This window comes from Saccostrea echinata, unplaced genomic scaffold, assembly GCF_033153115.1.
Source record: "Saccostrea echinata isolate AGI-Se365-2 ecotype Australia unplaced genomic scaffold, CSIRO_AGI_Sech_v1 ptg000014l, whole genome shotgun sequence".
NCBI classification, from domain to species: domain Eukaryota; kingdom Metazoa; phylum Mollusca; class Bivalvia; order Ostreida; family Ostreidae; genus Saccostrea; species Saccostrea echinata.
In genome coordinates, this window is record NW_026889763.1 from 13,295,218 (window position 1) to 13,317,004 (window position 21,787).

Sequence of the window (21,787 nt, forward strand, 5' to 3'; positions counted from 1 at the left end):
TTTTGGCATATAGCATTAATGGGTAAAGGAGTGCAAAAATTGTGAATTTCATGGTCCCTGGCAGGGGGGAAGAAGGGGCTAAATGAGGGCTTAGAGCATCAAAATTAGTGCTATCGTTAAAAATCTCCTTTACTTCTAAGCATCAAGCAGTCAAACTGCTGACATGATTGAAAAACTCATTTAACCCTATTCCAAAATTGTGACATTCATGGCCTAGAGTCAGGGGTTCATATAGTGAAATTCATAAATCTTCTCTCCCCCTGTATACTATACCTGTATAGCAGAAAAAGTGGGTCCATTGTTATGATATGCAAGGGTGCCTCTTCCACAATTGTGAAATTTGTTGCGCCAGGGTCACGGTTTCCGGTGTGGGGGTTTCTGTTCATTCTGAAGTGAAAATGCATTATTTCTTTGAAAATCTTCTATTCTTCTCCTTGGTATTAAGGAAACAAAGTAAGTGCATTATAATGAGCAAGTGTTCCTCTTCCAAAATTGTTATTTTTTCCCCCTGGGTCAGGTGTTTTGGTTTTCGGGTGTGCCTTTATTGATTGTATATTGGTACTGCATTTTATCTTCTTTCTAATTGCATGGTTATGATAAGCAGGAGCGCTTCTTCTAAATTTCTGATTTTCATAGCCCCTGCGCCAGGGTTTCTTGTGCTAGGGCGGAGTTCTGTAGTAAAAATGCACAGATTCATGGGTAATGAGTTCTGGTGTTAGGGCGGGGCTCTATTGACTATATAGCGAAAATACATTTATTCTTTGAATATCTTCTTTTCTGCTCCACGGTCAGGACTTCTGGTATGTGCTGGGAGGGAGGGAAGGGGGCTCTATCATTGTATGAAGTAAATGCATTATATCTTGCTCCTGCGTATTAAGCAAGCAAAGTAAGTGCATAGTTGTGATGAGCAAGGGTGTCTCTTCCAAAATTATGAATTCCATGGCCCCTGGGTCATTGGTTCTTGTGTCAAGGCGGGGCTCTAAAGAATGGACATTGAAAATGCACAAATTATTTTAATATCTCCTTCTCTGCCCCTTGATACTTAGCGGACAAACTTATAGCATGGTTATGATAAGCAGGAGAGCCTCTTCCAAAAATTATGAAATTCATAGCCCCTGGTTCAGGGGTTGTGGTACTTTGGTGGGGCTTTATTTCTTGAAAAGTGAAAAAGGATCAATTCTTTGAAAATCTTCATATCTGCTCTTTTTGTATTCGGCAAACAAACGTTCATAGTTACAATGGGCAAGTGTGCCTCTTCCAAAAATATGAATTTTATGGCCCCTGTTACTGGGTTCTGGTGTTAGAGTCGGCTGTATTGAATATATATTGTGAAAATTCTTTGTTCTTTGAAAATCTTCTCTGCTCCTGAGCATCCAGGTGGCAAACAGAGTACAAAGTTGTAATATTGTAGTAAGCACGGGTATTTTTCCAGATTTTTGAAATTCTACGCCACTCGATCGAGTGCTCTGCTGCTGGACAGGTCTCTATTAGTTTGTAGCCATTTCCCTTTTCTATTTACCTATGATAATTAATCACTGAATAAGAGAATTATACAAGAATTTCTATGGTGTTTTAATACAAAAAGTACCTTCATAGTTTCTAATGGTCAGGTAGAGTTGTAAATAATTAAATAAAGAGACAAAAATACCTTTGCTTCATCTATCAGTTTATTTTGTTTTATTTAATACTTCTATGGATACTTTACAATGTTGTATAATACTCAGGTAACGTTAAGGCCTTTGGGTCTCTTGTTCCTATTAAAGCTTATCCAATGTCCCTCAAATGTCCATCTCTCTGTTTACGTTTCAGTCTTGACTCTTTCTATAGAACCACTATGCTGATTTCAACCGAACTTTGAACAGCGTATCCTCAGTTGAAGGGATTTACATTTTTATGGAATGCCATGCAGCTTTCCAAAAGCTGATAATTAAAAAGGCAAAAATAAAAAGGGTCATTCACAAATCTTCTAAAGATTCACTGTGTCAGAAAAGATAAAACAGATGTGAACAATTCCTGATATAGGGTACAATTCGAGTGTGTTCTAAGCGTGCTAAGTTATAGTTATACGACACTAGGCTTATCGCGTGGCTGAAATTTGGTATCAGTTTTTACATCAAAATCACTTCATTCATATAGATATTTGGAATCCCCATGTAGTATGAATTTATGTTGTGTCATAGGCCACATTTTTTAAAACTATTCTTCCGAAGAACAAGCAGGGTCAAGGTGACTTCAGAGTGGTTTGCATCTCTTGACCTCTTGTTAATTTTATGAGGAGCTAAGGTAACTTCATAATATGTATAAACTGCCTATTGAACATTGTTAATTAGAAAATGATACACATATTTTTAATTATATGTATATATATATATATAAAATATTTCTTTTTTAATCGTTTACACAGATGCAGGATGCCAGTTGCAATCAGTGCAGTAAGTAATTAACTGGGAATTGTGATGAGAAATTGTGATATTTAATGTTAGACAAAGCTATATCACGAAGATCTCTTCATTGAAGTTGCTGTACCTGACTTTAAAGTTCAAATTCAGGAAAACTACTCCAACTTCAGTCTTTAATATTTCTTATAAAGCACACATAGAGTTTTTGACAACTGAAGCATCAATAATGTGACATTCGGAATTTTTTTCTAAAAAAACATCAAGTCATTAAAATTTGAAAATAAGAATACGTGACAAGATCGTAGTTTTAGATGGTAGCTAAAATTAGTTGATTTGTCCGGCATTTGTGTTTTACCTCTGAACATTTAGATATTTTTCTCTAGAACAACTTGGCCAATTTTAAACCATACTTAGATTTAATTTTTTAAAGTAAATGACAATGCAACCTTCAGATTCAAAAAAAGATACTAGTGAAGAATAACTTTTAAAATATGAAAATAAAATGTGGTCATTTAAAAATCTTCCACTTAAAACCACTTGACCATTTTACAAATATATAAATTTTTCATAAAAAGTTTTAAGTATTAGTGCAAACTTCAGTAACTCTAAAAAGTAAAACCAGGCCTTCAAGGTAGCTGCAGATCTGTAGCTCACTGGTCTAAAATAAAAAATGGGGATGGACGACCAGAGAGCTAAGGTGCCATCCATCTGAAAAAGTGTATATTTATTTTAAAAAATGCTCTGTTTCTCGATTTATTTCTCAGCCATCTCTGAATATTACTAACCGTGTGTTTCTAACATATTCCTAAACTATTTCCACAACAAAACATTCTCCAAAACCGTTGTTAATAGCCCTCCTGTTTGGAACGCCAAATTAACATATATTCAAATATTTGAACCTATCTTCAATTAATTGTACCTATCTTCAATTCAATTGTACCTATCTCTAAATGAATTAAAGATAGGTTTAATTCAATTACACCTATCTTTAATTCATTTGAAGATAGGTACAAACGATTTAAAGATAGGTACAATTGATTTGAAGATAGGTACAAATGCCATGAATTAAAGATAGGTATAATTGATTTAAAGAAAGGCGCAATTGAATTAAACCTATCTTAAATTATAAAGACACTGAAAATAACAACTACTCCACATAAAATGTTTTGTTCTGTTCCCTCCATGTTCAAGTCACTGTTAGATTGAGCTTTCATTATGTTCCAAAACGAATTGAACCTAGGTATAATTGAATTGTACCTATCTTCAAATCCTTTGTGGATATGTTTTAATTGTACCTATCTTAAAATTAAGTGTACCTATTTTTAAATCGATTGTACCTATCTTCAAATGAATTAAAGGTAGGTGTAGATGGAAGGTGTAATTTATTTGAACCTGGGTTTAATTATTTAAAGATAGGTATAATTATTTACTCCTATCTTTAATTCATTTAGACCTATCTTTAATTCAATTGTACCTATCTTCAATTCATTTGGAGATAGGTTCAATTATTTGAAGATAGGTACAATTATTTGACAATAGGTTCAAATATTTGAATATATGTTAATTTGGCGTTCCATACTCCTGAGACTGAAATGGAGACAATCGAAAATATCGCCTATTTATACTGCCATTTTGGATGGCAAGGTAATTCGGTCAAACGCACTATGTACATGACTTGTACATATATTTTTGTCGTGCAGGAAGTATGCACGAATATGGTAGAAACACACGGTAATATTTTGAGATATACCAAGAAATAAATCGAGAAACAGCGCACTTTTTGTGCGCAATAAATATACACTTTTTTCAATGGGTGGCACTGGTTGTCCACCCCAATTTTTTTTTTTCAGACCAGCGAGCTACAGATCTGCAGCTATCCCTCAAGGGTGATATATCTAGCAATATCTAAAATTGTTTAAGGTTGTATTCAGATGCAGAATTATTATGAATCCCGGCACAGGTTCCAAAAGAAATGGAAGTGCATCAAATCTTTTTAACATATTTAAAAAAAAAGCAGATGCATAACACACATTAATTTTATTGCCCCCCGCTTTCACTGAAAGTAGGGGATATTAAGGAGGCTGGATCCTGCCATCAAAAGTAATGAGAGTTTTTTATCAAGTATATTTTTAGAATTTATACACATAGCTTTATTAAAAATCAAAACAAAAAATGAGGATAAATGCACTTCTTTTTGCACTACAGAGCATTTAGTTTGACCTTTTTGCACTGAAAATACATCTTACACATCAATCAATTTTTAAAGTTTTTCCTCCAATATTTTTTATTCAAATAAATTATGGGAACAAAAACAATCTTATCTAAGCTTAAATAGACACATTAAAATTTGTGACAACGAAGAAATTTTCAAATTACTCCGCATGTTCAATTATTTGACCTTTTTGCACTCAAACATTTTCATTTTTCTGGCATTAAAAATTTAACAAGCAAAAAAATCATTTGAAAGTAATGACATTTTACTGAATTTAAGAAGAATGGTTAAAAATATCGTATTCATTAAGGAAAGAAAATTAAAAGTGGGGGTCTGTGATGTTAATTTTTAGATAATTACTTAAAAAGTGCTAATTTTAAGCTTGAATTAGGGCTATTTTTTTCTTCATTTTCACAATATATTTGGTATATTTATCAAATATGATGATAGAATTCATGACAGTTTATTTAATAGATAATATAGGACCAGCATTAAACAGTCCACTGCACAAAATAACTATGTGTGCAGACTGCATGTAAAAATAGGAATCCAAACCTAACATACTTTAAACACTTCGAAAGAGAAAAAATGATCATTTTCTTCTAAAAAACCTTCCGCCACAAAATATAGTTCCTCACTTAATGCTTTTAGTATGGAATTTAATCATGGAGTTTTAACTGAATATAGTTAAATTGGCATTGTAGAATCCAATTTTATTGTAAGAATTAAAACATTATGGAGAATTTTTGAAATATAGGTTAAGATAAAAATCTGCTCAAAAGCTCAGGAGCGAACCTCGTTAATTTCGGTCTGTCTGTCTGCCATCCATCCGTCCGTCTGTCCGTCTAGCTGTATTTCTGTCTGTAACATTTTCCTTTCCGCACGATATCTCAATAACCCTTTGAGATTCGCAATGAAATTTTACATAGCAATTTCCTATGGCTTAAAGAAGATACCTATTGATTTTGAGGTCAAAAGGTCAAAGGTCAAGATCATAAATTCACAAATTCAGTCTGTTTTAACACTTTCGTTTCCGCGCGATATCTCGAGAAACCTTCGAGCTTTTGCAATGAAATTTTACATAACAACTCCCTCTGGCCTAAGGAAGACTCCTACTGATTTTGTTGTCAAAAGGTCAAAGTTCAAGGTCGTAAATTATTCATTCCGTCTGTTTTAACACCTTCGTTTCCGGGCGATATCTCAAGAAGCTTTTGAAATGAAATTTTATACCATAACTCCCTATGACCTCTCTCACCCCTCTCAAAGTGTCCGTTTTTTTTATTGTATTAAAAGTCGCTTGGCACTATTTTTAGCACAGGGGCATGTGGAGAGTTATTAAATATAATACAGTGGACTTCATATTCTAATTACATCTATAAGAAATGTTTAATAAAGGCTTAATTAGACACCATGTATTGTGTAAATAAGAAATGTTTAATAAAGGCTTAATTAGACACCATGTATTGTGTAAAACTTTGACAATATCGAACGTGAATATAAACATTATATGTGACCTACTGTTTGCATTTAATTTCATGTATAATCAAGTGCCTCTTTGGTCTACGTGTATGATTCTTGCTTAGCACACGAGAGGTCCCGGGTTCAAATCCCTGACTATCCTCCTTTTTTATTTATTTATTTACTAAATGATGGTATTCAACATATGAAATGTAAAGTTATGACGTCTGGCGTGTATAAACTTCTCATAAAATCATTATTACAGTGTGATAGATATTTTGTATAAAAAGAATCTTCTATACACATATTAAAGAATAAGCAATCAAATGTTTATATCCATATTGGCATTTTTTATTTGCTTCAATATACATGTATACATTTGATAATTCTGCAAAAAGGGGGGAAGGACCCCCCCTCCCCCCCCCCCCGATCTGCGCATGCTCTTCTTTTTTCCCTAAGTGGGGGACACAAGTTCTGAATTAGCTTGTATTCTTTTACAATAATTTTGTAGAATAACAAGAGAAAGTACTACAAATTATGTGAACAAGACAACTCTGCTTCCTACAGAGCAATCTTTGTCCTCACACAACGACTTGGTTACTTGGATAATAGTCAGCTGTATAGTTATACCCTTGCTGGTTGTGATAGCAGTGATATTAATATATCTTTGGAAGCGTAAACAATCCACAGGTACAAGTAACATACAACAAGTGTGACTTTCTAAATATATAAATCTATAGGTATTACTGGAAATAACACAACAATCCTCAATATATTTGCTATACAGTGCATTTAAAAAAAATTAAATATTAAGAAAACAAACTCTATCTAGGAAGCGAAAAAAGTTTGCAAAACATTCTTTAGACATTTTTTTGTGTAAAAAAGATGAATTTTAAATAATTTTTTTTAAAACTTTTTGCAGAATCTGGTCATGACCTTGAAGAAAGCAAACCTTTTCATGGTAAGAAAGTACTGACGAGGTTGTTTCGAAAATTATTTAGAATGTTCAAGGCAAAAAATGAAGTGGGGTGCGGGGGAGGGGGTAATCAAAACTTGTAGCTATTTTAACAATATACCCCTGGATACCCATCTATGGCAAGACCTTTAACTATTTATTCGTAAAATAATTTCACTTAAAATTACAGATATACCTCTTATTTTAGAGAGATATCTCCTAAATAACAGAGATATCTCTCAATTTAAAGAGATATCTCTCAATTCAAAGAGATATCTCTCTAAGAAATGGATAACTAATTCACTTAGAGAGATATCTCTTACACGTAGAGAGATATCTCTTCCACTTAAAGAGATATCTCTTTTCCTTTGAGAGATATTTCTTTCGTTAAGAGAAATATCCTCTTAGCGTTAAAGAACTATCATTTTCAGTTAGAGAGATATCTCTTTCACCTAGAGAGATATCTCTTTTACTTTGAGAGATATCTTTCCAAGTTAAAAATATATCTCTTAAAGTAAAAGAGATATCTCTCCAAGTTTATCTTAAGAGATATCTCTCAAAATTAAAGAGATATCTTTCAAAAGTGTCCAAAAGAGATATCTCTCAAGCAAAAAAAGACATCCTTTTACTGTGAAGAGATATTTCTCTCCATTATTTTTTATCTGAATTGCATTTTCAATTACTTCTCCCTTTACCGGAAGTAAGTTTCATATTCACGGAAATGCAATAAATCAAAACGAAAGTAGGAACGACAAAGTAGAACACGTGGTGTTTTATGGTATCTGTGAGCAAATTACTGACTTGCAGGTGTGACAATGACCCAAGATACGACACTAAAAGGGAACGGTCCTTCTACAAGTATTTGATCAACTGATTTTATGTAAAGAAGTTCAGAGTAAGAAATTTAACCGATCATGAAACAACGTTAACGTATCACAGGGGCTTACTCCCGGAATGTAAATATAAATAAAAAAAATTATTTAAAATCCAGCGTGACGACTGATACAACTTAGTAGGTTCATAAATATTTCTTTCTCTTTATTAAAATTGTTAACATTCTGGAAGCACCCCCTGTGATCATACCTGCATACGAGTTGGATACCTTGTGTTATTATTAAACTGGTTAAAAAATGTTACAGAAAAAAGTGCCCGTGTAAAGCGAGTAGATCATTTGATTCTGAAAGGAGGAAGTGGCTTGCAGATTTTGGAAATAAAATAATCTGAACCTCAAAATGTTGAAAGCAAATAATTTGTCCTTGTATATCCCCTATCCCTTGTGTGTGCGTGGGAGGGAGGTCAAAGCTCTTATAAGTAAAGAAGAAAATTATGTAATATATAATTTTCTGTAATGATCATTTTGAAAATAGTTAGTTTGTCCTTCACTGGCATGGAAAAAACAATTTGACTTGAAAAAAATTTGCCCTCTACCCCCCCCCCCCCCCGTCTTAGAATGAAATGATTGTCCCCTTAATTTCTTAATTTTGGAACATTTTCAGCTTTCCTGTGCTGAAGGCTCAATTGAGCTTTGAATTATGGATCCGGGGCCATAACACTTAGACGAGCTCATTTTTGATCCCAGTCTCACTTTTACAAAAGGAATTATTAGTGAAAAAGTCAGACTGAGATCAAGAGTGAGCTCATCTAAGTTTTATGGCCCCTGGGCCTGATCTAAAGGGGACCAAATGAAGGGAATTCAAATAAAAGGTCCCATTCTCTATCAATGGGAGATAAATAGACAATTAGTAAAATTTTATGACATATTTGATAAATATAAATCTTCTTTCTTAAGAACCACAGGGAAGGTGAAATTAAACTTATGTGCAAGTTTTATTATATAGTGTAGATTCAAGTGTAGATTCACGATCATTCATAGCTTGGCCTTCTAGGGTAGGATGGGCCAACAACAGGCGATCAAGTTTTACATTAGAATATGTAGATTTATTTTTTTTTTTTGGAATCTTCTCAATCAAGCTAAGGGATGATTGTTCATATTTACATGGAAGCATGTATTACCTTTGTCCAATGTATAATTTGCAAATGATACTTGACACATAAGATTGCTTATGACTAAATGGTGTTTCAGGACCTTATCCAATGTACTGGCAGAAAAGGTATGAAATTTGTTTTCACTTCAATACTCCCTCATGGATATGTATTAAAACTGGAAACTTCAAATATTATTTGTAAGCTGAAAGTAAATCATAACCTTGACCCATGATATGGTGGCAAGTTCAAGGTCACTGGCAAAAAAAGTGTTCATGTCAGGTCCATAATTTCTTAATGGAGAAACAGTAAATATCCACCTTTTATTTAAAGATTTCTTATGAATTGAGGATGCATCTTTTCTATTTTAACCAGTATCATTTTGGCAATTTCAAGGTCCCATTTAGAAAATTGATATTGAAATTTCCAGAAAAAATTGTAAAGGGGTAATATTTTGGAGCTTGTTCACAGTAACTGAATTATATAGGCATAATTCAATTTTAGTATACAGGTAGCATCCATGGCAATTCGGCCATAACTGGAAGGTATTTTGAATCCTTAATGATAAATTTTTTGCAGATTTAGATTTTACTGACTGAACTTGTGAAGACCTCTTAAATGAAAAAAAAAGTCACATAAGTATAAGCACTAGGGCAACTTTGCTTTATGATATTACAATTTTTCATAGCATGTATTACAATTCAGTTTAAGAACAAGTACCTATACACAAAAACATAAGTATGTATATGTACATGTAAAAACATTTTTATTTTGAATTCAATAAAATAAAGATATTGAAAACACTGATACATTTTTTTTGACTTGGGTTTAAATTGCTTTGTCATTGTTACATATAAATTGTGGGTAAATGCATATACACTGTACCAGTAAGTAATTAAACAATTTTTTGACATTTAAATACAAATATTTCCATTACTATTTGTTTTCTCTGTGATAACTCTTTGAAAGTTTGGAGAGTTGATTTTCGGGCTTCGCCCGTTATGCAAATTATCCCACGTTTCCAACTATCGTTGATGCCCTGGCATACTCTACTAACTAGACAGTGATTCCTTAAGTAAATATGCAGGAAGTTTAAAATTCTGTGCATCACTTTTCATGGCCTGGAATTCTTCAAACAGGACAGGACAGGTTTGGTAGAACATCCTCAAATTCTCAACTTTTTTTCTTAGGTAGTTGCTTCTTGTAATTCACCAGTGAAATTATTATTTTAAAAAATAAATATACCAAAATGCAATAATGTAACTATGATCAATTCAATGCTTAGTCAACAGCTAAGCAAATAAAGGAATAGATAATATAAAACTTAAAAATATGATAGTGATAGGGGGCCTAACTAAGGGTTTAATTATAAATTCATAATGGAAGTAAACAAACTTGAAAAACACACAGTGCAATCTTGGAACATGTACCTGGTATGTCTTAACTTTAAAGTTCATTAAAACCCTTCAGGTCTCACACAAGGAAATGATTTCACTATATGTTACATGTACTATATAGCTTCAATTAAATAAATTAATTAACTAAGACTCTCAGCAGATTATCAATGAAAGAGAAAATAAAGATTAATGTTTAGACAGAAATATATACCTTATGCGGCTTTTAAGAAAGAAAAATGACAGTAAACATACCTACCCTAAAATACATGTGGGTTTCACATGTTGATAAACGGACTACACACCATCCAGAAAGGTGCATCATGCGCACCTAAAAAAGTTCCCTTTAATTCAGTGGGACAATTCTGATAAAGATATAATTATTACATGAGTCTAAAATTAATACTGTAGGCCTAAAATAAGATGCCAAAAGTGAAAAAATAAAAATAAATCGTCTCTCTTCATATATAACTATAATTAACTAAGTTCATTTTGATTGGCTATTTCCTTGCGTAAGACCTTCAAAACAACTAAAAGTTAAAAGAAAGTTGGAGAAAATGTCTATTACATTTGTAGGTATTTATCTTTCATATACTACTGCATCAAAATTTATTTTTGTCCCTTAGGGATGAAAAATAGGAGATAACTCTTCTTAACAGATTATTGGATTTTAGGCTGAATTTCTGTACAAATTCATCGACAGTACATTAATTTCAAAAGTTAAAAAATCTAATGAGTAAATTATTGAGAAAAAAATGGAATGAAATGCAAATGTTAGGGTTTTTGGCTATCTGCTTAAAAGTTTTGTCAACTCTTATTAATAATAAGCTCTAATTAGCTAAAAAAAAAAAAAACAGGAAGTTTACTGATTTATAACGAATTAATTAGCAAAAAATTGAAAATCTTAATTCTAAAATAAAGTCAGAGACTATAAATGGAAAAAATGGTGCCAAAAGAGACTTCAATAATGTACCTTGGAGCTTTGATAACAGTGATCACTGATTAATGGCTGGTGATTAAAATAAGGGGTTCTTTTGCAGTGGGAGGGGGGTGATAAGGCTTTTCCATCAGTCATCAAAGAACGGGGTTTCTCTTAGAAGATCAGGCAGCTCTAAAATAAATAAACAAGACAAAAGTTTACAATACTTAAAAATGTAAAACCGCATACAATAGCATATTCTTAGAAAAAGTCTACAAGCACACAGTTAAATAATAATCATGCCAAATTAGGGACCAAAATGGTTGGAGCAACATCAATACGAAAAAGGAAGTATTCCTTACAACAAGTCCAATCCAATTTCTAGTCCCCATAAGAAGACTGACTAAAGAAGAGTTTCAGGACATTGTACGGCCACAGAAGAATGAGATGTTTGTAGTTACAGATGCTGAGAGCCGAAGCATTGAGATGAAGATTTAGCAACCCGGGCCTAGTGAAGTCCAGCCTGTAGACTCCTACGTGTAAGCGCTCTCAGATGACCCTAACTCGAAACTATACAAAGTACTTCACCAAGAAAAGACTGCTAGATTGTGGAATCAGGCATTTAAAGAACACTTACAGAAGTTTTCAGACTGTGACGGTTCAGTGGACTGGAATCAGCATGGGGAGGAAAAACGAGGCCTGGCATGGATCCTTTCCATCCGACGTAAGAAGTGCCACTAAACCAGTCACTGAGAAAAGCTGTACGAAGAGGTGAGGAGAAGATCCTGAAGGGGACAAAGAGCTGCACAGCTAAATGTGGCCATGGCTGTAGGTCATTGGGGTACCAGCCTTACTACAGAGGGTATGCGTGGTGTGATTCTTGGTGCCAATATTTAACCAGCATCAACCCCCAACATGCAACAGACCTGCAACAAAGTGGGGGAAATTATCTGCCACCAAAGTGGCTTGTACAGTAAGTAGAAATGTTACTCAGAGGAAAAATGTTGTGTCATTGTCCTGTGGGAATAAACTATGCAAGAAAGGCGCACACCTGAAAAGCAAAGGAAATTAAATTACCTGCCCAGGACACGAAGACTGCACTGCAACCATTCCTTTGGAGACCACCATTGGAGATGAGAAGAGATGGGTCGCAAAATGTATTGGTGAGTTACAAAGTGATGACCGTCCACTAGTCATTTCCCATTTCACCAGTGATGGAGATAGTGCTGCTGCATCTAGTGCATCTGAAAAACAAGGACATGTCATTGAAAACCTTAAAGACTTGCGTCATTTTTTGACTCTCAAAGAAAACAAACTGTTTAGTCTCCATTTAGCAGTCACATGTTTCCAGGAAGAACCAAACCATCAGAGAATCCATGCAGAGAAGATTTGCCTTGGATCTGAAGCTTAGATGCAGGACAGAGTACGAGATTTGCTACAAACACTACTCCGAAGACCTATCTTTGATGAAGCTGGCTATGTCTACTGCTGTCGGTTCCATCGTTATAGCTGCTACCAAGGACAGTGCGGAGAGTCCTATCAACTTTATTCCTTTTCCTGTCGTGGACTGAAAAGCAATAAATGGAAATCTTCAGTGTTGCCTAGAGACTTTGAATAAAATATGACAGAAGAAGACAAATGTTTGTTATAAGTCTATATAAATTTGACTTTAGGACCAAGTAATCTTGATAGAATTAGATATCATACTTGTTCACAAAAATCTGAATCTGTGAATAGGGCATATTTAAATTCAAACCCAAAGTGTATTATAATGTACAAGAAGTAGAAATTTTGAAAGTAGAATACATAAAGTTGTGCACTCACTGAATAGGGGTCATGGAAGAACATTGGAACCTTGTGAATCTGTAGAGGCACCTGTTGTAAAAGGAAGACAACAACAAAATAGGCAAAATTACTTTAAAATGAAACAAAACTTTTCAAATATAAATCTCAAAGAAAATACTTTAAATCTAAAAGATATCAGTTGTACGATAAAAAGACACTTACAGTAAGTCACTAACAGATCCAAAATTAAAAAGGAAGTTGTAGGCCTAAGTGTGAGGTAGAATACGAGTAATATGGGTGTCAAAACTCTCTGTTGATGACCAGACGGCATACCGCATTGTATATCCGCCATTATTGATCTTAAACAGGGGAGACTCAGAGAAATTGTAGTGAAAATAAGAGTTACCTGTTACTCTTTAAGTCTCACAAGTAAAAAAAATGAAAAAATGAAAATAAATTGTCTTTTTGTATATAGAACTTTAATTGACTACGTTCATTTTGATTGGCTATTTCCTTGCGTAAGACCGTAAGTTAAATTTTAAGTTCATTTACAGTGTAAACCTTCTTTCATCAACTACTTTTGTATATAATATTAAAGGGTTTTAATTTAAGACAGAGTGAATTAAAGTTATATGTGTATTTATTTATGTGTATTTAACACATCACCATAAATGTGATGAATGATCTACAAACAAACTTATTTTGTAAGATCTCATAAATTACATGTGTCTTCCTTCTGTGGCCAAACATGCATGTATAAAATTTGAAAGCTACGGATATTACGAAGAAAACAAATATTGTTGACCAAGTTATATCCAATTCCCATAATAAATGTTCAATGACATTGATGCATAGTGATTGGACCCTTACAACTATAGTTGTCTTTCTTTAAAGGACAATTCCTACAATTCCTCTGTCAGTCTGTGTAACAATAACAACTTTCTTGAAATATGTAGCAAATCAAAGGTTGGTGGATAGATGGTATTCATTAAGATATGATTAATATTTTTTTTTTAAATATATATATATTCATGCAATCTCATTAAACAAAAAGTATGAATAAATACCTTTCTAAACTATCTAATATTTTGGCTCTCTTATCCCTTAAAGGCAGATTTTTTACATGGTGGTAAATTCCAGGTGAGGAAGGGGCTTATTTTGTACAGGTGTGAATGCCTTGAGGGCTAGCAGTCTACCTGTGGTCGTTTGTCTCCTAATCCCTATACACAGGAAGTGATTTAATACACAGTAGAGTACCCAAGAAGTAAAACATTACCTTTGTTTGGATTTTGAGATGATTTTAAATTAGAAATAAAAAGTTGTAAATAAAGTTTAATCTCAGTAATTTTTATTAATTTGTAATTGAGTGTCTGTCAAAGCATCCCCATCCATTAAATAAATTATTATTCAATGTATTTGTTGAGCTTTGACAAAAAATTATGCCAAATTTTGATATATATTATCATAAAGAATATCGTAATTATTTCAAATATTAAAGGTGTGTGTATATAAATCATCAAGCTATAAATTCCATTGCAATCATGGTAAAACAGCTTCTGTATTGTTTATACCATGTGTGGTAAATATCAGAGGAACAAAAGTTAATTTGAAGGTCACCACGAGTGCCAAACAAGGTGTACAGGCTAGGGTATGCACAGGGTCTAGTAAGAAAATGTCAATCAAGTTCTAGCACCCAGTGATGTACCTTAATGCACTTGATTGACAGGGGAACACAGACCAGGTATTTTTGAAGGCAGTGCTTAAAATCTCAGACTTTAAGAATAACCAGGTCCAGAGCAGAGGTGGTATACTGTCCAAGTAATGGCACAGTTCTTAGTTAGCTTAGATTCTCAGCTCAGTGACATAGTAGGGGACACAACTCAGATGTCTCAACCTGCAACACACAAAATTAAATTATTTGAAGTATTACATTATAATGCAGGTAAAAAAATTATCAGTCATGATTACTTAATGGAAGGTATACTCCAGGAATTGTGCCATAGTCACAGAGCTGAATAAAAATCTAATTTTAGTTAGACTGAATTAATTTACTGAAATTCGTTAATTTTGTTTGTGATTTATTGAAGAATAAAGACCAGCGCATAATATTGATCTTTGCAACCAATCAGAGTTAAGCATATTTGTATAAAATTCAAGAGACAAAATGTACATTAATTTTAATTCTACTACGATTATTGCCGAGATCAAAGAAATGCCGCGGACATTATTCTCCAATAAATCACGAACGTCATCAAAAAATTATCAGATCAGAAACACATGTCAAATCTGTTCAGTTGAAATAAATATTTTACTGTATAATCTAATACTTATTTAGACCACATCGAGGTGTCGTCTTCCGCAGTCTAAACGTGTGTATTGCCTGAAACAGCTGATAAATATCCGTTTTTATAGCCAAGTGGGGCTGTTCTACGGACCTCCCCACAACATTTACACTCCCGTGATTTTACTGATAAATCAATGAAATAGACAACTGGTTTTATTATTTTTCATTCATAAAAATTAATCAACATATGTTACAAGCAAATTTATAAATAATTAAAGGATATTTTTAATCCAACAAAAGCTGAAATCGTCTGCATTTTATGCAATCGATTGACCCTTTGGTGTTAAATGGAACAGCGAAATTGCGACATGGTGACCTAATTCGTTTCTCTATAGAGAAAACGATCAACTGTATTTTAGAGCCGTTAGTAGAATAGAAATAAAGTCCTTGTTGTCGTGAATGATGCAGGATAACCTCCTCGGTCTCGAAATGTTGTCTGAAATATAAAAGCCTCGGCTAACGCCTCGGCTTTTATATTTCAGACAACATTTCTCGACCTCGGAGGTTATCCTGCAACATTCACGATAATGCGGACTTTATTTCTTAAACCACAGGTGCTTGCATGGGGACACCCTCCCCCCCCCCCCCCCCATAAATTTAGGGCTACCCGAGTTATTATTTTTTAAAGCATATAGTGATGTATATTTAAGGAATAACTGTCTATTTTTTTTTTTTTTTTGGTTTCATGATGTGATCAAGCGATTGGCTCGCGTGATAATTTGTATAAATGCTTGATAAATCGCTTGATAATCGTCATAAAAACCAAACAAGAGGCCCATAGGCCACATCGCTCACCTGAGCACATTGGCTGGGAAGAAGCAGAAATCAGTTCAGTATTGAACCGGGGGGGGGGGGGGGGGTTACACTACTTCAGGATGATTCCATACCAATATTACTAATCATGCCTTTGCAGTTCTTAAACAGAAGAAATATTTTATTTTTTTTCCCATGTTTTCCGTGATCTCTCATTGTGGCCCCACCCTACCACCCTTAATTTGAACAAATTTAAATCTTACACCACCTGAGGATGCTTCTATATATTCTTATGCAAAACTCTGACCCTCTGTTTTGCCCCTCCCCAACCCCTGAGGGTCATAATTTGAACAAACCTGATTGTACAATACCTGAGGTTGCTTCCGTATAAATATGACTAATAATGGCTCAGTTATTCTCGAGAAGGAGATTTTAAAGATATTTCTTATGTATCATGTATGATCAGGTTCTTGCAAGGGATATATAGATTTTCTTTTTTACTCTGAGTTAATGACTGGAGTGATTACTAAGACACCTTTCTCTGAGGGTATATCACTCAGTACTTAAATTTTCTCTTATCTAGAAACGGGGACTGGGTAAGGTGATACTTGCACCGTGTTTCTCCTTTAGGTTCCCATTGATAGATAAGAACCTGGTGTCTCAATCTTCTCCAGATTTACTACAACCAGAACTTAACATCAATTCCATAGGATACTTGCCACTAGTGTTTATAATATAATATACGTTTCCATCCCTAATAGGACCAAATTTTCTATCCTTAAATGTCCATCACGTACATAATACTCTATTATTAATTTAAAGCATTTTACAGTTTAAAAGGATTCACCAGGAGAAAGTTTCAAAAATATAATTAACTAATATCAAAGGTTGCATTGATGTCTATGGGGATAAGCAGTTTTTAAAAATAAAAATTCAAATAATAAGAATTTCAATAAATACTGTGGTGGAAAGATGCATTAAAACATTAGATATAGAATGAAAATTGAAAACCAGGTAAGTTTTTTGTTGTTGTTGTTGTTTTTTTTTTTTTTTTTGTTTTTTTTTTTACAATTGATTTTTTATTAATTAAAATCAGAGGGAGATAACTCTTACAAATATTCAAGGTCATTAATTAGGACACATCTCACCCTTACATACTAAATGTAATAAATGAGAATTATGTCTAAACATACTGAGTATTCAAACCCTACACATCTGTTATGTATTCAATTTCAATGAATCTGTTGCTATAAAGGATGGAATACATTATCTTCTTTATTGCTGATTCAAGATCCAACTTCTTCAACATCTCCTAAAGCTTTGCCTTATATAACCTTTGGTTTGGCTAGTCCATTCCAAGGTTTGTCATGTATTCCACTATTTGAAGTCTTCAATGCGTTTTACTCAAATGCCCCTGAACTATTACAAAACTTTGACCCACAGTTTTGGCCCCGCCCTACCCCCGGGGGTCATGATTTGAACAAACTTGAATGTACACTACCTGAGGATACGTCTGTATTAATATGACTAATAATGGCTTAGCTGTTCTTGAGAAGAAGATTTTTAAAGATATTTCATATGGTAAACTTTGACCCCCTGTTGTGGCCTTGCTCTACCCCCCAGGGGTCATGATCGGACCAAACTTGAATCTACACTACCTGAGAATACTTCTATTATAATGTGACTATCATGGCTTTGCTATTCTCGAGAAGAAGATTTTTAAAGACATTTCCCGTATATTCCTATGTAAAACTTCGACCCCCTCTTAGTTTAAAATATATTTATTCATTACAAATGAAATGGATTGAACAGCAGGCATATTGCCTATAATCGTTCTCTCCATAGGTCAAGGTACATATAACAATTATTGGTATATTTAACATTGAAAAACACTATGTAAAAAAGATCATTATAATTGGTAAATATATAAGGTGAATCCAGAGAAAGAGAGAGTAAAATAAAGAGAAAAAAACATAATATAGTACATTTAACATTGAAAAGCAGTATATAAAATAAACCGTTAACTGGTACATGTATAAAGTGAATCCACAGAGATTGAGAGAGAGAGAGAGAGAGAGAGAGAGAGAGAGAGAGAGAGAGAGAGAGAGAGAGAGAGAGAGTAAATAGAGAGAAAGAAAGACCATAAAAACAAAAAACAAAAAAAACATAATAAAGTTGACTCAGAGTGGAAAAATTTCCTTAGCATACCTAAAATGGGATATTATTCTTCCTAGCTTATCATGATAAACTAAGATTTCAGTGAAAACCTCTTAGAGTTTCTTATAAAGGTATGTACATGATCAAAAAATGAAAAATTGTCTTCTAAACATAAGGATTCGGCACCATATATTATATTATCTATATTAATGTCATTCTCATTCATGTATTCAATCAGCATCTGTCTTTGAAGAACATATTGTGGGCAATACATGAAAAAATGTAATGAATCTTCAATTTGGTATCCACAATTTGTACATTTTGGTGAATCGTTAAGGTGGTCTTTAAAAAGATCAGCATTAAGGTTACTACATTTATTTCTCAACTGGCAATGTAGTATATTTTCAATTCTATTCCCATAATTGTACAACTTGACTTTATTTTTCTGGATGGGATTGGTGTAGGTTAATTTTTTTTTGAAATTTTGCAATGTAGGGGAGGTTCTACAATCATCAGGTAAATTATTCCATAAGGATATTGTGGATGGTACAAAACTATTATAGTAAGACACTGTTCGAGTTATTGGGATACGATATGAGTTTGGGTTGCGTAAATTATAATTTTGCTGAATTGGCATACATCCTTCGAGCATATTATACATGTAATCAGGGGTAAGGTTATTAAGAATTTTATACATCAGTGTGAGCTTATGCTTTTCCCTTCTTGAACTTAAGGTTTCCCATCCCAACTCATTATATAGGTTAGTTTTGGATGTATTGCACCTAATGCCTGTAATTATTCTTGCAGCTTCCACCTGAACACTTTCCAGTAATTTGGATTGTTCTTCGGTGCAATTATCCCATACCACATCCCCATATTCTACAACTGGTCGAACAAATGATAGATATATTTTGATTAACAAGTCCCTTTTTAATTTATATTTAAGTGTACGCAATATATTTAGTCGTAAGCAAGCTTTCCCATAAATTGTTGTAATATGTTTGGACCACCCCCCATTAGACTGTAATGTCAACCCTAGATGACAGTGACTTTGAAAAGATCAGCATTAATGTTACTACATTTATTTCTCAACTGGCAATGTAGTATATTTTCAATTCTATTCCCATAATTGTACAACTTGACTTTATTTTTCTGGATGGGATTGGTGTAGGTTAATTTTTTTTATTGCGTACACTTAGATGACAGTGACTTTGATTCTGAGAAATACTATTCATTGTGTTCCCAAATGAGATATTTGGGTGTACTTGTTGAATTCCAGTAAAATTAACATTTACTGTCTTAGTAGGGTTAAATTCATCTAGCCATTGATGAGACCATTGCCTTATTTTTTCAAGATCATCAGTAAGAGATACTGCTGGGCTGACTGTGTCAGCATCTACAATAACAAATAAGGATGTGTCATCGGCAAACAGTCTTATTTGATTTTGTATGTTTTCAGTTATATCACTGATATAAAAAAGAAAAAGAAATGTACCTAAAACTGACCCTTGTGGGACTCCAGCATTAACGCTTTCCAATCCAGAGGAGTATCCCCCTCTTGTGGCCCCGCCCTATCCCCCGGGGGTTATGATATGAACAAACTTGAATCTAGAGTATGTAATATAGCTTTCACATAAGTTTCATCTTTTCTAGCCCAGTGGTTCTTGAGAAGAAGATTTTTAAAAGATGCCAGCAAAATTTCACGAATTCTTAATCATCTCCCCTTGAAAGAAGGTGCAACACTTCCTCTGAACAAACTTAAATCCCCTTCACCCAAGGATGCTTTAAGGCAAGTGTGGTTGAAATTGGCCCAGTGGTTCTTGAGAAAAAGTCGAAAATGTGAAAAGTTTACGGACTACAGACGACAGACGGACGCCGGACACTCTTTATTAAGAAAAGCTCACTTGACCCTTTGGTTCAGGTGAGTTTACAATCTGACAGTTATTCCTTATATTTACATGTTCTTGATTCTGTAAATTCACGCGCTACAAGCCCCGCTTACTTCTGTCTCTCTGTCCCGCCCGCACGTGATTTTTTTTTCAATCACGCCTTTCGCTGAACCCGTAGCTTTATGCAGAAATGAAGTATTTTTACTTTTTGTAGTTTTATTCCGGACAAAGAAATTTTAAAATGTAAATATTGCACTATAAAAAAAATCACGTGTAATGCAAATAAGCTATGTACAAAAAATATACCAATGGTATAAATAGAGAGGTTATTGAGTTATTTTTTATACATAGCTTATTTGCATTAATTGTGAATTTTCATAGTGCATTATACTTCAACAAATGCTTATAAAATAAGTCATGATAAATAATTCAGAAAGCCCCTTTATGTTTTGGGGGAAGTTGCTACCCCCTCCCACCCACCCATTTGAAACTGTTGGGTCTGGTGGGGGGAGATGGTCCTATTCCAAAGCACCTGTGCATTGAACCAAGGGGTTTAAGAACCAAATGGGGCTTACTTGTAAAATTGGTGGTGGGTTGTGGGAGCAGATATCCAGCTTTTTCCACAAAACGTACATTAATTACCCCCCCCCCCTTCCCCAGTAAAAATATTAGGCACAAGTTCACTGTTCAACGAAATAGACCCCCACCCGATTTGTCTAATTTGCTTTTGATGTAAAAGTATTCCTAAAATTTGACCTATTCTACATTATAACTTAAGTGGATAAGTAATTCAGTGTTGTCTACATTTTAAATTAGAAACAGTTGATTATTTCATAAGCTGAAAAAATTTGGTCTATTGCAATTGAGATCATTGTTTACTTTACCTTCGTTTGAATATAAAGCCTTTAGCATGTATATCAACGAAGTTGTCATTATCCTTTTGTTGTTTCAAACAAGGGATTTAGCATTTTTTTCTACATACTTCCTTCAGGGTGGGACCCTCAGTCTTCTGTGTTCTGTGTTTTCTGTGTTTTCTCTTAGTCAAAGAGATATCTCCTTTAGTTAAAGAGATATCTCTATAAGCTAAAGAGATATCTCTCTTAGCTAAAGAGATATCTCTCTAAGCTAGAGAGATATCTCTCTTATTCAAAGAAATTGAAAGAATTTTTTATATTTCACGAATAAATAGTAGAAGGGCTTGCCATATCCATCACTTAATTCTACGTAGTTACATTGTATGAACAAATTTTCAATACATTAAAATACCATCGACACTAACAATTAGCATTTAAACCTAGTAAGTTGTCCTACATGGAGTGGTATTTGCTATACATATATCTAATAGACATTATTGACCGTATATAAATAAAGTACGAAATTCCTTTTCACACTATCTGTTCTCTCATCGTTCAAACAATTATTTATTAATTCTCTATTCATTGCATAATTTATGTATCTCATTTTAGTGCATAAGTATTCAAATTATATCCATCTTAAATCATCTTTAAAATCAATATAATGGGAGAAATCCATTATTCT